The sequence below is a fragment of the Schistocerca nitens genome, chromosome 5 (assembly GCF_023898315.1).
Source record: "Schistocerca nitens isolate TAMUIC-IGC-003100 chromosome 5, iqSchNite1.1, whole genome shotgun sequence".
Taxonomy (NCBI): domain Eukaryota; kingdom Metazoa; phylum Arthropoda; class Insecta; order Orthoptera; family Acrididae; genus Schistocerca; species Schistocerca nitens.
The window spans coordinates 227,721,119-227,735,150 of NC_064618.1; the positions used below are offsets into that span (position 1 = coordinate 227,721,119).

Consider the following 14,032-nt stretch of genomic DNA (forward strand, 5'->3'; position numbering starts at 1 on the left):
CAGTATGGCTATTCAGAGGGGAGACCCACGAGCTGGCAGTGAAACAGTTTAATTGGAAAACGGCAGCAATTGCAGGGCTGCATTGAGGTAGTATCGCCGACTGAAATGTCGGAGAAGAGACCCGATGTCATTAAATGGTTTAAAGAAGATGATAATAAAATTCGAAAATACGGCGAACTTCATATGGCACCTAGAAGAGGATGGCGTCCTATCTCTGTGGAAGTTATTGTCGAGGTTTCTGTTGCTGTAACTGTCCATGCAGCACGTGCCACTGGTAATGCTAGTGCTCGTGTATTGTCACGAGTATTGTCAACCTCATGGTCAGCAGGACAGAAAGTTTTTCTGTGTATTTTACACTGGTAACAGTAAAAGATACAGACTGTACAGCAACTGAAACCTCATGATCCGCAGCGACGTTTTCAATTTGCTCTTCGGTTCCTGGCACGGATCGAAGTTGGTGACATGTGGACGGGCAACATTCTATGGAGTCACGAGGCACATTATACACCACAGTGAGTAGTGAATACACAGAACCGCCGAACCTGAGGTACTGTTAAAGCGCGTGTTGTGGACGAAAGGTCAGTGCACTCTCCGTATGTGAATGTGTGGTTTGGATTCACAAGCATCTTTATTCCCCGTCCGTTCTTCTCTGAAGAGAATACACCCAGAGGGTCTACGAAGTGTACCGTGAGGTGTGCCCTTTATCTAAATCTCCTTGTGCAGCATGTGATTACTGCCTTGGAAGAGCGCAACTGTGGAGACAACCACTGTTCTCATGCAAAATGAGGCAACACCTCACGTCGCTCCCCAAGTGGTAGGTTTGCTTAACGCAACCTTGCACAAACGTGTTCTCTCCAGAGGTTTTCGAGATGCGTGACACGTAAGGTCCATGAAACCACGTGAATTTTGGCTCTGCGGTATCTAAAAGAACTCGTTTACCAGTATCAGCACCAGTTGCAAAGCGATTTAGAAAAGATTACTGTATGGTGTGGCAGGTGGCAGTTGACGCTAAATAACGAAAAGTGTGAGGTGATCCACATGAGTTCCAAAACAAATCCGTTGGAATTCGATTACTCGATAAATAGTACAATTCTCAAGGCTGAACCTGGGTGTTAAAATTACGAACAACTTCAGTTGGAAAGACCACATAGATAATATTGTGGGGAAGGCGAGCCAAAGGTTGCGTTTCATTGGCACGACACTTAGAAGATGCAACAAGTCCACTAAAGAGATAGCTTACACTACACTCGTTCGTCCTCTGTTAGAATATTGCTGCGCGGTGTGGGATCCTTACCAGGTGGGATTGACGGAGGACATCGAAAGGGTGCAAAAAAGGGCAGCTCGTTTTGTATTATCACGTAATAGGAGAGAGAGTGTGGCAGATATGATACGCGAGTTGGAATGGAAGTCATTAAAGCAAAGACGTATTTCGTCGCGGCGAGATCTATTTACGAAATTTCAGTCACCAACTTTCTCTTCCGAATGCGAAAATATTTTGTTGAGCCCAACCTACATAGGTAGGAGTGATCATCAAAATGAAATAAGAGAAATCAGAGCTCGAACAGAAAGTTTTAGGTGTTCGTTTTTCCCGCGCGCTGTTTGGGAGTGGAATGGTAGGGAGATAGTATGATTGTGGTTCGATGACCCCTCTGCCAAGCACTTAAATGTGAATTGCAGAGTAGTCATGTAGATGTAGATGTAGACAATTCAGCCTCTCTTTGATCTGAAGGCCAGTGTACAGCAACTGCTGACTACGTCGTTTTACGGTTGCAGCATCTCGTCGAGATCTCCGGTGCTCAAGCTAGACAAATTGTGTAAGTGACGGTTAATAATAAAATCAACATTATGCCTTTCTCACTCGTGTGTCCTTTTCTGCCCTCATCCTTTTCCTAAACATTTCTGTCTGTCATTTTGCACCTTTTTTTTACATTCATAGCGCCAGATTTGAATCTGGTGACCAAAATTGGAACTACACTGGACCTCTGTAAGAAGCTTTAATTATAACCACCCGGTATGAGGAAACAGAATGACTCTCTTCAGAAATTCTTGAAACCGAAAATGATTTCCAGATTGACGTTTGGAAGGTAGGAGACGAGGTACTGGCGGAATTAAAGCTGTGAGGAGGGTGCGTGAGTCGTGTTTGGGTAGCTCAGTTGGTGGAGCACTTGCCCGCGAAAGGTTAAGGTCCCGAGCTCGAGTCTCGGTCCGGCACACAGTTTTAATCTGCCAGGAAGTTTCAGAAAATGAATTGATTTGATTTTCGAAAAACAGACTCACTGTTCCAACCATAAACATACGCCACCCTACTTGAACGACGAAAGCCTTCTACAGGGTGTCACCGAGCAGGATAGCGCAGTGGTTAGCACACTGGACTCGCATTCAGGAGGACGACGATTCAAACCCGCATCCGGCCATCCTGATTCATGTTTTCCGTGATTTCCCTAAATCTTTCCTTCGAAAGAGCACGGTGATTGAAGCGGACGGATATCCACCCCAGTGCCACGGGATTAAGTAACCAAAGGAAAGACTGGGCCGGTTTTTGTTCATTTGCACTTTATTTAATATTTAGTTAGCCTTGACAGTACAAGCTAGTGATATTTAACAATTTATGAGGTATTTTAAAAACTCTGGTAACAACTTAGCCAGATAGAATTTTTCACACACAGCCTGAAGGGCTAATGTAAAAAACAAACTAAGAAGGAAATACAACAAGTTCCCAAAGCAAAACGCCAGAAGGGCTGATTTTAAGGAACAACAAACAACAACCAACAGCGCCTGAAGGGCTGATTTAAAAAATTGCCACTGCCACAACCAATAACGCCTGAAGGGCTATCATAAAAAATTGCAACTAACAACCAATAACGCCTGAAGAGCTGATTCCAACAACAAAGAGCAGACTGCAACCACTAACGCCTGAAAGGCTGATTTTAAGAAATAGCAACTACAACAAATGATGCCTGAAGGGCTAATTAAAGAGATAATATTAAAAACTCAATAATTAACTAGCACTTGAAAAGTTATTTTTGAAGCAGGCGTGAAAGGCTATCTTAAACACATGCTATTTGACGACAAGGTATTTGACTGAATAATTAAGAAGACACTTTAAACAGAAACAAAAGGTTTAGCAGAGGAATCACAGTAATAGGTAGACTTTAAAATTTCCACAGATGATAAGTACAGTTGGAAATAAAATAACTGAATTTGGTTCTCAACTCTAAATTAGTGCGAACTTCTGTACATTACGCTCATACATGACTGGCCGTTACACTACAGACGGCTCGCAAACGACCGGTTTAGAGTGGTAGTGTCCACAATTCTACAACAAACTAAAACATTCAATTACCAGCTGGTACTGACAATTAAATACAATAATAACAGAAATGAGAACTTAAACTGAATAATGCTGGTCCCGCGTCAATAAGTTGGCGCCGCAATGAGACATTTTGTTACTGAAATATAAGTCCGCGGCCCCAGCCGCCATTTAAACAAACACTCGTGAGATACCAGCACGCCTGATAAATCGTACACAGCAAACACTCTCTCATGAAGTTACTAATGAAACCATAAAAAATCTTAATATAGGGAGGAGCAGATTCAGCCGACACAGACGTCAGATCATCACGTACAGTCAGGCAATACAAAGTGTAACTTATTAGAACGGCTGGCAATAGCGGAAGAATCTCGAGGAGGTACCACACACTCTGCAGTAGCAAATAATAATTATGCTCTCCGTGGCAAAAGGCTGCTGATTTCAATGCTGATCTAGCAAAACCGGAATGGATAGCCTCTAACGAATCCCGTCTGTGCGTCTCAGAAAAACACCGAATCCGTCATTCCATAATTCCTTACAGGTTGCAACTAGCACGTTGCACCGTGCAAACGGACCGTGCTGAAACCTCCATAAGCAACAGCGTACGGCGCACTGTACCCTCCGGCAAGGCCGGTCGTGTCTACTTCGTCATACAGGCCACTACTTCTTGCTAAAAGCACACACCGTGCAACCTACACGCTATCACGTGCCAAGCCAATCCAGAACTCACTGCTTGACAGTTCGCATTGACAACCAAGGCGCCACCCTCTACTGCACACCCCTCCGAAGACTCGCCCACTGTGCTCTCTAACCTCTCTGACAAAGATTACTAGCCGGCCGGAGTGGCCGAGCGGTTCTAGGCGCTTCAGTCTGGAACCGCAAGACCGCTACGGTCGCAGGTTTGAATCCTGCCTCGGGCATGGATGTGTGTGATATCCTTACGTTAGTTAGGTTTAAGTAGTTCTAAGTTCTAGGAGACTGATGACCTCAGCTGTTAAGTCCCATAGTGCTCAGAGCCATTTTTGAACAAAGATCACTAGCCGTAAATAGGAAACATAATCTAGCCCATAGCTGATAGCGATTAGCGATCCGGCTCACACGGCCGCTTTCTTTCTCGATCGTTCCCTAATCCGAGTTTGTGTCCCGACTCTAATTATCTCGTCGTAGACGGGGCGTTAAACATTAATCTCCTCCTTCTCGTACAGGGTGTCACAGGAGGAATGTAGAGTATTCAGGGATACGATAGAACCGATAATTCAGAGAAAAGAAAAACGAGTAAATATGGACTCTAAAATGCTTACCTTAAGGGATATGAGCACTTCGCCATCTTCGGTACCGTGTAACAAATCTTTTCTGCTGCAATCTCTTTGCCTTCCAGATTTTGTGCGGAGGTAGTATGGACCAAAACCAGAAAAAGTTGCCTAGTAAACTCTGATATGTAGGAACATTTGTTCAGTAGAAGAGATGGGTTTCACTGCAGCGATGATGAACGATTCCTCATAGCTCTTAAGATATGCCTTTTAGAGCTAAAGTGTACTGGACATCTTTTTCTTGTTTATCCAAATAGTAGTAGTAGAAGACATTTGTTTTACAGTATAGAAAATGAAGAAGTACTCATAGCTCTTAAGGTTTGCATTTTAGAGCCAGTATTTACTAGCCTTTTTTGCTTCGACTGAAAGTTCCGTTCATAAAACTAAATACTGACCGTTTCTTTAGGGACAACCTGTATACCCGTAGTGATTTTTACCAAGTTTGAAAAGCTTATATAGGGTATAAGACAGATATGGAACATGATCCAGCACTCAAACCTGTATATTACTTTCGTGGGAAATACGTGTCACATCCACCACGAAAAGGTTAATTGTGATAGCAAGCGAAAGTGATGGCACGGTTCCTCGTCGTTAAACTTCGTTTAAAAGTTTTGGGCCGGCCAGCAGATTGCGTTAGGCGCGGCGTGTAAACTTTATAAATGCCGGGCCTGCGATCCATCACTTTGCGGGCGGCGGAGAATTTATCAGCGAGCCGCAGCGAGCAACCACGGATGGAGACAAATGGCGCACGCTTCTCGGAAGGGGCCACTTGCCCGCGCCCAGAGAGCGGCTGTCACGCGTGGCACAGCCGCACGCCAGGTTGCCGCGCTGTTAGGCGCGGCGCTGCAGGGGTACGTTGAAGGCATGCTTCCGCATTTCTTCAGGCTGGAATATCATCAACTGCAGTAGAATTCTCTTCAGTGGCGAATCCCGCTTCGAATTGGTCCCCGGTGTCCAGCTAAGACGTGTCTGGAGATGCCCTGGAGAGCGATGAGATACCAATATGTCTCACCCCCCCCCCCCCCCCCCGGCATTGCCTGACCAGGGGTGACGCTCTGGCGAGCCTTGTCATCCGTCATCCGTGGCACCCTTAAGGCTGGGCGCAAATTGAGAAGCGTATAGCACGTGTGACGTGACACGACACTACAGCGCGACACGCACGTGCCGCACGGGTCGCGCGGGTGCAGCGCATATTGCGACGCGTACACCGTACTTCGCACGCGCCGACTGGCGACGCTCTGCGCTGACTGAACCGAAGCGCGCGCAACCTCTTATCTTTCTCAAACGATTTTACAGAAACTATTCTCTGAAAATATATGATTTTTGCCCCTTGTAGCGTTATGTGTCAGCTTCGTGACGAAGTGCCCATCACCTCGCTAATCACCATTCTTACTGTGATGTACACATTTTAGTAAGACACTATGCAAAATTCAAAAAGTTTGCAACGAAAATTAGGGGTCGCTATGATGTTGCGTTTGGTGCGTATTACACCATATGTTGCTGCGTATGAAATTTAGCTAACATGCTGAATTTTTGAAACTTCGTGGCAGATTAAAACTGTGTGCCCGACCGAGACTCGAACTCAAGACCTTTACCTTTCGCGAGCAAGTGCTCTACCATCTGAGCTACCGAAGCACGACTCACGCCCGGTCCTCACAGCTTTACTTCTGCCAGTATCTCGTCTCCTACCTTCCAAACTTTACAGAAGTTTGGAAGGTATTTTTGTAGAATGCAGTGTTATCGATGTTTTGACTGAAGCGAAGTTTACTCGAGATGTAATCTTCAATTGTCGTAACTTCCACGTATCGACTCGGCTGGAGCTACATTAAGGGCTGGTTTTCATTTAATGTTTGTGCTTGAGCGAGCTAAGATATACCAGTAGGACCTAATATTTCTTTTCTCGCCAAAAGGGCCATGCTTCCCATCCCGGCGTCCTTTAAGATGTACCGATTCAAACCATAAGAGAAATAGAGTTCCTGCATGGTGGAACACTTTCCTATTTCAGACATGACAACGAAAATTTTAATTTTGCAGCTAGAGCCACTGTCCCGCTGTGCTGTATATAACAACACACGAGTGTAAACAAATAAAGCTATTCGGACAACGGGTGGAAATTCGTGACGCCGAGCATGTGGCGCAAACGCAGCGGCGCTCTGGAAGCACAAAGAGATTTTTTTTCTCTCTTTCTCCGACGAGCGCTTTGTTCTGCCTTTTTAAAACAATATCTCGCCCGCCCATTACGCATTGTAGCCATATGAATAACGAGAAAAAATAGCAATCGCCGGAGCGCGAATCTTTTGTTCCGTAACGAGCGGCGGCAACATCGCGCTAAGAGGAAAGCTGCACCGCGTTCTGTTTCCTTACTGTTTTCGTCCAAAATTTGCAGGATGGGCTAACAATTACGGGCTCTGTCCCTGCTCTCGTCATGCAGATGCCTTTCGGGTAATTCGCCATCGGTTTCACTGGCGTGAAAGCAGCTGTATGGAGAAGCTTTTTGCACTTTGTAGCAGGAATGATGAAGGGATGAGAGGTAAGAATCATCCCAGAAATTACAGTTTGACTTTCCCGGCGATCAACGCATTTTCGATTTAAATTAAGTGCTTACTTAGTTAATGTAAATAGGTGTGTTACTTATCATGAAAACTGTGTACTTTTACTATTCGTTTATTTTCGCAGAGGATATAATTTTTTGCATCGGGACTCGCCGACGGAGAAAAATTGAAGTGTCTTAACATGCTTTTATTACATCGTTTAATCGTCTCTTCAGTACAGATTTTACAATTGGTACGGATTTTGTAGTTGCTTTAAACTAAATTCCCAATGAGCTAGAGAACTGAAACGCTCTACGGAACTGGATGACAGTGCAGTATTAACTAGTCTGAAGTATGGCGGAGGGTACTTTATGTTACACTGTTATTTCCAGCTTTTCCTGTTCCAGTCGCGAATGTTCCGTGGAAAATACGATTGATGGTAAGCGTCTGTGAGAGCTTGAATCTCTCTAACTTTTATCTTCACGGTTTTTTCACGAGATATGTGTAGAGAAAGCAATACTTTGGTTGACTCAGGTGAGGAGAAACTGAAATCAGCATGAAATTTACCACAAGGCTTTGTTGTATTCTCATCAAAATGAAATCGATTTAAAAATTCACACACACAAACTAAAGAGCAGAAAGTAATTATTTAAATAAATAACTTTCTTAATATAACACGTTTATAAAAAGACTAAAAAGTATAAAATAATTTCTTCTAGCCGATACACATTCCTAATGTTATGCTGATAGTCCTGAAAATTTGTGCTTGTGAATTTTTAATAGCTATTACAATACTTGTAAAATTTGAAACGATAAATGAGGAGCGCAGTGGATAGCAGTAAGCAGTGTAGAGAGTAGCTGTCGTTGAGAAAAATCGCGCAAAGTTCATATCATTTACAGTGCAATAAAATAATTAGTGATTTAGGTGACTCATGCATCAATTATGTATTGCATGAGCCAACGTTTTTGTTTTAAATTGTATAAGTATTGTCATAAATATTAAAAGTTTACGAGCACATATTTTTAGCACTACCTACTTATATGAGGCTGGGAGAAATTATTTTACACTTTTTAATCCATTTTGAAAACGTGTTATATTGAAACGTTTTCATTTAATTAGCTGTTGTTAACACATTATGAATTGCTGTCAATTGGGGCTCGTGCTGTGCATACCGATCTGTATGCACTAATTCAACTGATACCTATTGTTGAGAATAATACGAGAGATAGTCATGAAATAAATCTTAGATCGCGAACCTTAACGATGGTTTCATTCCTACTTCGTATATTCACCCTTCAATGTGACACATTTTGGCAACTTTTGATGACTTGATGGAGATCTTAGTAGTAGACATCTCCATTGTGGTTCGTTAGGAAAAGTTCAACCTCGAAAATAACCTGTGTGCAGTGCTCTCTTCAGCCAAAGATAAGAGGAACAAATCTTTGTCATCACGAAAATACGAAGGGGTGAGACAAAATTTGATAGCCCAAAGAAGTAGCATGAATGACAGTGCCCTGTGGAAAATGAATGTTGGCGTTGTAGTGGAGCAAACATGCGCCCTTGGACCTCTGTCTGCGACTTTTATTCTTGACAGGCTTCCGTAACCTCGTCAGATGCTATGCTTTTATAACGGTTTGCGTGTTACGAGTATAATCTGCTGCCACCACGTCTTAACTGTCTCAAAATACACATCTTTCTTTGCTCCTTTGTATCGGTGACAGTCATGAACCCGGCCCTCGGCCATGTTGATTAGGCGGCTGAAGAAGACATCTGGATTGGCCTTATACATCGCAATACTTCAGTGGTTTTTTGGAATGTGTATGAACTGTCGTGGAACCCAGTGGGCAGCAGACTTTGTAATATTCAAAACGTAAAAGATATCGATACCTGATTTTCACTTTTTCCACTATCTCGTCGATAGTAATATGCTAGTCCTTGAGCAGCAGTGCCTAAATTTCTCTTGCGGTTCCAGGTTCTTCACAGAGAGATGATCTGACACTTCGTTCTTCTTCATTCAGAATGGTTTGCTTACACTGAAAGCGACTGCAGCACTTGATCACTGTGTGCTATGACGGTGGAGTTTTGCTGTATCCTTCCACCGACTCAGAATGAAGTGTTCCAGCGTTGTTCCTATTCAGCGGCGAAAAAGACTTACCGCACAATACTCCGCTTTATCAAAGGGCTTCGCCATTCTCCTCTAGCGGTCTGCTACGGTACTGTGCCGCAGGAATTTCATTGTTCGCTAGAGGTGCAGACGGAAACCTAAACCTGCATACAAACAAAAAATTAATTACACAACTTTATTTTTTCGATGTGCTAATTAAAGCTTTGCACCTAGCCTTCGTAGATGTTGCCCAAGGAAGGATTTCTGCATTGTGGTATCTCCCAGTTTGTGGATTCCGAACTTTCTCCAGTGAAAAGCAGAACCTTTTATATTGACGCCGTATCTTGTGTATTACTTTCGCTAGCTGCTTACGTCTTTGCTGGCTTTTCGTTCACACATCGATGAACCCTTCGATAAATAAAAGAAATCACATTATTATTCTCGTGTCATAAACTTACATAGACGCACAGTTAACACGTCATACAGTCTTTGACCAAAATTTGGCCACTTCCAGTCCATTTTCTGTCACTTGATGGAGGTCCACTGCAGTACAGGAGCCTGGACACAGCCGACACTGAATATTGTTTTGTGTACTGTAGCACCACCTTGCCAGATTAAATGTTGATCTATCCACTCCTTATCTCAGTCTGTTCAAAGATTTCCAAGTCATCCATTCCTCGTCATGCCCTGGTGGCAGAGTTTTGGAAACTCTTTTCCAACCAGAAGGAAGGGAAGTATTTTGCCTCCAAATAATCACGTGATTACCCACTGTTCTTTTAAAACATAGCAGTTCTGAAGGGACGCAAAATCACCAATGAATTTTTGCTTTACTAGGTGACAATGAATACAGGTGACGTAACAAGTGTACCCTCTCCACCTCTCTTGTGTTGTTACGGTATCCTTTTGCTGAGGAAGACAATAATCATCTTTCGCTAAGACATAGTGTAGATTTAGTAGCAGACATACCCTGGAAAGGTATCAACTAGGCAGAACAATACTGTGTGCGATGCTGAAACATTTTGTGCCTATGTTGGTAAGAGCCAGAAAGTAACAGTGTGCAATTAAATGTAAAACTTCCTGACAGATTAAAACTGTATGCCGGACCGAGACTCGCACTCGGGACCTTTGCCTTTCGCGGGCAAGTGCTCTACCATCTGAGCTACCCAAGCACGACGCATTACCCGTCCGCACACTTTTAATTCCGCCAGTACCTCGTCGCCTACCTTCCAAACTTCACAGAATCTCTCCTGCGAACCTTGCAGTGCTAGCACTGCTGGAAGAAAGGATATTGTGGAGATATGGCTTTGCCACAGCCTGAGAGACGTTTCCAGAATGAAATTTTCCCTCTGCAGCGGAAAGTGCTCTGATACTTATCTTCCTGGCAGATTAAAGCTGTGTGCCGGGCCGAGATTCGAACTCGGGACCTTTTCCTTTCGCGGGAAAGTGCTCTACCATCTGAGCTACCCAAGCACGACTCATTACCCGTCCTCACAGCTTTAATTCCGCCAGTACCTCATCTCCTAGCTTCCAAACTTCACAGAAGCTCTCCTGCGAACCTTGCAGAACTAGCACTCCTGGAAAAAAGGATATTGCGGAGACGTGGCTTTGCCACAGCCTTGGGGACGTTTCCAGAATGAAAGCTGAGACACTGGAGGACGTTTCCAGAATGAAAGCTGTGAGGACGGGTCGTGAGTCTTGATTTGGTAGCTCATATGGTAGAGCACTTGCCCGCGAAAAGCATAGGTCCTGAGTTCGAGTCACGGTCCGGCACACAGTTTTAATCTGCCAGGAAGTTTCATATCAGCACACATTCCACTGTAGAGTGAAAATTTCACTCTTCATTTAAATGTAGTCTGTATCTGCGAAGTTCGTGGTATTCTCTTGCAACGAGGAGAAAGAGAAACCAGCAGGTGTTGGTATTCGAGTAGCAGGATCGTGATCTCGACCATAGTTTATGGTTGCGTGCTCCCCTTTATAGAGGTCCCACTACTATCATGCGAACACAGAATCTATGGTTTCAGGAGAGTCGCACTCAACGCCACGGAGAAACTCAACGGCCCCACGTGACTAGTGTCCCAGAGGACAGACACATTTTTCGCTCGGATATGTGCATGACGCAGACACCTCGGGCACCGCGAGTCAGGAAATCAGCGTGTTTGTGGCAATTCAAGTACACACTCGGACAGTGTGGGGACGTCTGGGGCACCTGTAGGCTTCCCTTGATGTGACAGCAGAGAGAGGTGTGCCAGCAGCGGTGCAGCCTGTAATACTCCCCCTTAGCTATCTCCACATATTAAAATTTCAGTCTTACTGCAGTCTAGGGTAGTATCCTATTACTGCAATATTTGTAGTAAAGTTGTAAAGGGCAGGCATTACATACTGATAATATTACTTAACTTGCAGTTGGCGTCAGATTCCAGGCGTCGTTTCCAGTACACAACCTTGCTGAAAATAAATATGGTCCTGGGTGTCACTTCAGACAGTACTCAATTAAGATGTTATTATCTTCATATAAATACTTTTATTCCCACTTAACGCACTTTCAGAAACGGAAACATTTTCATATACAGAGTGTCACCCTGCACTCAGGAGACAAAAGTCATGGGACAGCTATGTAATGGCGGTATTCTCGCGTACACGAGGTGTAAAAGGGCAGTGCATCGACTGAGCTGTCATTTGTACTCGGATTATTCATTTCAAATGATTTCTAATGTGATTATCGACGCACGACGAGAATTAACAGACTTCGAGTGCGGAATGGTAGTTGGAGTTAGACACATGGGACATTCCATTTCGGAAATCGTTATGGAGTTCAATATTTCGAGATGCACAGTGCAAAGAGTCCGTCGAGAATACCAAATTACAGGCGTTACCTCTCACCACGGACAACGCAGTGACGATGGCTTTCACTTAACGACCGAGAGCAACGGTGTTTACGTAGAGTTTTCAGTGCTAACATATAAGCAACACCGCACGAAACAACCACAGAAATCAATGTGGGACGTATGACGAACGTATCCGTTGGGACAGTGCAGTGAAATTTGGCGTTAATGGCCTGTGGCAGCAGACGACAGATTCGAGTGGCTTTGCTAACAGCACGACATCGCCTGCAGCGCCTAACCTGGGCTCGTGACCATATCGGTTGAATACTAGATACTGGAAAACTGTGACATGGTCAGATGAGTCCCAATTTCAGCTGATAAAGAGTTGACCGTAGCGTTAGAGTGTGGCGCAGACGCCACAGAGCCACGTACCCAAGTTGTCAACGCGGCTCTGCACAAGCTGGCGGTAGCTGCTTAATGGTGTGGGCTGTGTTATATGGAATGTACTGGGACTTCAGATCGAATTGAACCACAAATAGTTGGAAATGGTTGTTTTCGGCTACTTAGAGACCATTTGCAGCCTTTCATGACTATTTGCCATATCGCCAGGCCACTATTGTTGGCAATTGGTTGAAGAACATTGTGGAGAATTCGAGCGAATGATTTGGCCACACAGATCACCTGACATAAATCCCATCGAACATTTATGGAGCGTAATCGGGACGTCAGTTTGTGCACAAAATTCTGCACCAGCAATACTTTCGTAATTATGGACTGCTATGTTATTCTAGAAGCATCCAGAACATTCGGTGAATCAAATTAGAGGTACTAGGATTTCTGCTTTTAAGGTTTAAGACAGTTCAGAATAAAGCAATATTTTTTTGTAAATGAAAGGTTTTAGAAATATTCTGGAAACAAAAGACATTTTGTGTGTGGAAGAATAAATTTTTAGACATTTTTCAAAATATATGCCATGTCAAAAGATTTATATATGTGTTGAACAATCGGGTTTTTGCCGGTTATTCGCGTCTTTCTTGCGCGAATAAACTGCAGAAACCTGATTATTCAACATGGCAATGCTTCGCTGGGAAGGCCTGAAGAATCACAGCACTAGATAAGTCTGGAAAGACTTGCCATTAATTATAATATCACTTGCTGATTTGAAACGTCTGCTCAGTGTTTTTGTATGTTGTTAGGAAGCTGCACACTAACAATGATATAACACTGATAACAACACTGGGTGTCCTGTCACAGCCGTGCATGCTGCAGTGTGGAAAACATGCTGTGCTGCAAGTGCCACCAGTCGTGGCTGGCCCATGCCTCAATCTTTTGTTTTGTCGTGTTGGTAGGACACTGCATAGCAGCATCCTGAGATTGCTAGTGCAGTGCTTGGGAGCTGTTGTTGTTGCACACACTGCAACTGGCGGACAACATGCTGCACTGCAAGTGCAGCCTGTCGTGCTAGTCCGCACCTTATTGTTTTATTTTGTTGTGTTGGCAGGGCGCTGCACAGCAACAACTTGACGTCACTGAGTGTGGCGCTGGGTGAGCTCTCGCGGCTGCACTCACTGTGGCTGACAGAGAACATGCTTCACTGCGACTGCCACCTGTCGTGACTGACCCGCGCCACCATGTATTATTTTGTTGTGTTGGCAGGACAGCAACCACCTCATGTTGCTGAGTGGGGGACTGGGTGAGCTGTCACGGCTGCACACACTGTGGCTGACGGAAAACATACTTCACTGCGACTGCCACCTGTCGCGACTGTCCCGTGTCACTATGTGTTATTTTGTTGTGTTGGCAGGACAGCAACAACCTCATGTCACTGAGTGGGTCACTGGGTGAGCTGTCATGGCTGCGCACACTGCGGCTGACGGAAAACATTCTTCACTGCGACTGCCACCTGTCGCGACTGTCCCGCGTCACTATGTATTATTTTGTTGTGTTGGCAGAA

At 44.3% G+C, this 14,032-nt stretch overlaps 1 protein-coding gene across 3 annotated transcripts in view; it reads left to right on the plus strand.

Annotated features, from left to right (window-relative positions):
• The window catches only part of LOC126259302 (protein slit), an 839,566-nt gene that overhangs the window by 719,130 nt on the left and 106,404 nt on the right, over positions 1–14,032 (plus strand). The gene's annotated exons all lie outside the window — the stretch shown is intronic.